We start from the raw sequence: 3,147 nt of genomic DNA on the forward strand, positions 1-3,147 counted from the left end.
ATATATAGCTGCACAGAGGAAGCCCTGCTACAGTAGGTGACCACATCCCTTCACTTCACGAGTCCAGTCACCGCGTCCTGATGTGTGTCATGCAGCCTGGTTTAAAGTCCATTAGGGCTCACGTCCTGTCAGGGCCGATCTGCACATCAGGGACCCCTCACATATGGCTGAGCCCGGGGGAGGGAGCAGCCTCCTGTTCCCAAGGACAGGCCGGGCGTGAAGGCCGATGTGTGTGTGTGTGTGTGTGGGGGGGGGGGTGTAATGTACAGTAGATGTGACAACTCCCTCCTGCTGCGTTTTGTTTTTAGATGCACAGATTCCTGTTGCTGTTGGACAATTAAACTGTACGCGAAAGTGAAAGCAGCGCAGGAGAAACCCGAGTTTGCACAAGTGAAAATGTGGAAGACCTTTTTTTTTTTCTGAATGTGAAATACCAAGGAGTCGTATCTGCAGGGGACTTCCAGCGACATTGATTAACTATTTCTGGGCTGCTCGTTGAATGGCGCAACGTCCCCGCAGCTAAACTTGTATGGCAACCGTGATTAAAGCTCTTCAATGGAATCTGGACGACAGACAAAGTGGGTCTCGTGACTTGGGCCTGGACTTTCCCAAAGCCGCTGTGGAAGCAGCTTCACTTTTTTTTTTCCCATCCATTTCTTCCACAGTGGATCAGGACGAGCATCTCCCCCGAAGCGGAAACCACGCTTGGCTCCGAACGCTTGGCATGAAACACAGCAGGAGACCACCCATCGTAACGCTACTGGACGCGAGGGGGTCCGCCCAGCGGGGGGCTAATGTGGACCACGTTTCCTCTCGGAATAACAAGCGCTCAAAGCAGCTCGTCCGTCAGTGAAGTAACATACAAATAAAGATATACGAACTCCGGGGCCCTAATATAATTTCACTTTGCCCTGAGGGTCAGAAAGCACGGCGCGCTGCCGATGAAGCTGCAGTTCAGTGAAAGCACGGGTGTCAGTGAAACGGAAAGACGGCCGCGTGACGCTACAAGTCTCAGGCCTGTTTTCCCATGCGCCATTCACAACAGTGTGTGTGTGTGTCTGTGTGTGTGTGCGCACTGGTGGCCGCACCGTTGTGCAACTGCAGCCATTTGCTCAAAGCAAATAGCAACATTCTAAGAAAGGGGAGAGGGCTTTTGCAGAGTGGGTGGCGTGTGTGTGTGTGTGTGTGTGTGTGTGTGTGTGTTGGGGGGGGGGTCGGTCTTCAAAGGCTCCTCACATGTTCTCCCTTCTTCATTTTCCCTCCACTGCCGTGCGCTTTTAATCTGCCGGGCGACTCGGATGTTGAGCAACACGCTGATAACAGGTCACGAGCCGCCGCGGCGCTGCTCGGTGGAGTAAACCGGGCCTAGCTGTGAAACATGTGCAGACCCCCGGTTTTAACAGTGTTCTAATGATAGCCTGCCATGACGGGCTACTGGAGGTTACGGAGGATATTTTGAAAAGGTCATTTGCTTTTGACAAATGCCTCGCTGCAAAGGCGCCGGCTCTGCTTGTAAGAGCCCGCGAGGCCGCTCGCATTCCTGCCCAGTCATTAGCACCGGGAGCCGGCGCAGAGCATCAGTCTGGGTCCAGGATGGGCGGAAGAGGGAGCGTTGAAAATGCTGGTTCCACAGGAGACGGATCCACTTTAACCCGCTGCAAAAGCCTGGCTCCACTACAGCAAACAGGAAAGAGGAGCCCCCGGTGTCACAGGAGGCAAACAGCGAGGATGGTGAAACAGATGTTTCAGCAACAGGAGTCAACAGCGAGCTACGGTACGTGTGCGACTGTGCTAAATCGGTGTTTACGGCACCTTTTACCAGAAGGCTGCGATTTCAGATCACTTTTTCAATTTCCAATCATGAGGCCAAAAACCGGAGAGGAGGTGCAGGAAGAAGTCAGAAATCTGCCGAGCTGCGAGAAACTTCCCACGAGCCTTTGTTAATTTCGTGAACTCCGATAACGGGAATCCTGCGTTGACTGACCGCACCAGCATCGGCCGCTGCCTGGTGGCGCGCTTCCAGTCACTGAGCGTGCGTGTGTCAGCTCCCGCCGCTTCACTTCCCCATGCGGGCGACACGCGCACGTCTGCTCCGCCCACAATCAGGATGTCAGTCGGTCGTCTGCTCGGCGGTTCTCCCTCGCCTTGGAAAGTCATCCTGGCTGATCGTCACGTGTCCACGGTAACAGTCCTGCGGTGGCACATCTGGCTGCGTCACTGCAGACACGATTGCCGCACGGGGCCTTGAAGGCAACGCGAGGCTTCCGCCGCCGTTTCGTAACGCACTCTTCCTGACCCTCACTATAATATAAAACCGCGTGCACTTTCGCACGTGCGCTGATTGCCTCCGAGCGGCTGATCTCGGGCCCGCTCCGCACGACGGACCGCGTGCGCCGCAGCCGCGCTCCGGCGCTTTAATTGGCTCCGACGCGCTCGCGTTTCCAGTAATGACGGGTTTCCGAGCCGAGCGAATTCCTAACCACTGTTTGTCACTTGAGTCATGTCGCCCTGTGGAGTCCTTTGTCTGCCAGCTGTACGCGAGGCCCGGCTCGCAGACAGTGGAGCTTTTGAGATGCAGCAAATTTGAAATGTAAAAATGTTCCCTTTTTTCCCCTTCCCCCTCGGTTTGATTAACGCCCCAGACCACACGCATTGTGGGGCGGCAGTGGAATTTTTTATCTTAATAAGCATGTTTCAGGTCGAAACAGGCTGTTTTCCTTTCATTCATATTCATGTCGCAGCGTCTGTGAAAACATTCATGTCTGAATCATCACAAGGCGACTGCGTGTGGACGCGCACTTCAAAGCAACACTCGCTCACTCTCCAACTTCAAAATGCCTCAAAATTATATTCATTATCCGACTAGAAGGAGCGAAACGGTTCATTCGGCTTTTGGTTCAGACAAACGTGGAGCTGCAGAGTAACGCCGCCATAGTTTTCCACAAAACTAAAGGAGCACGTTGCATTGGGTCATAAATACGTCTCCTTCAACCATGAAAGCGTGCGTTTTGCAGCGAGGACGGCTCTTGCTTTTACATTCCTTCATCCGCTCAAACACAGGCACAAGTATGTTCATCCAGTCAATTACACATTCCACCTTCACTTCCAGATATCTTATCTTGACAGATGTGAAATCACAAGCGCTGC

The sequence above is a fragment of the Betta splendens genome, chromosome 11 (genome assembly GCF_900634795.4).
Source record: "Betta splendens chromosome 11, fBetSpl5.4, whole genome shotgun sequence".
NCBI classification, from domain to species: domain Eukaryota; kingdom Metazoa; phylum Chordata; class Actinopteri; order Anabantiformes; family Osphronemidae; genus Betta; species Betta splendens.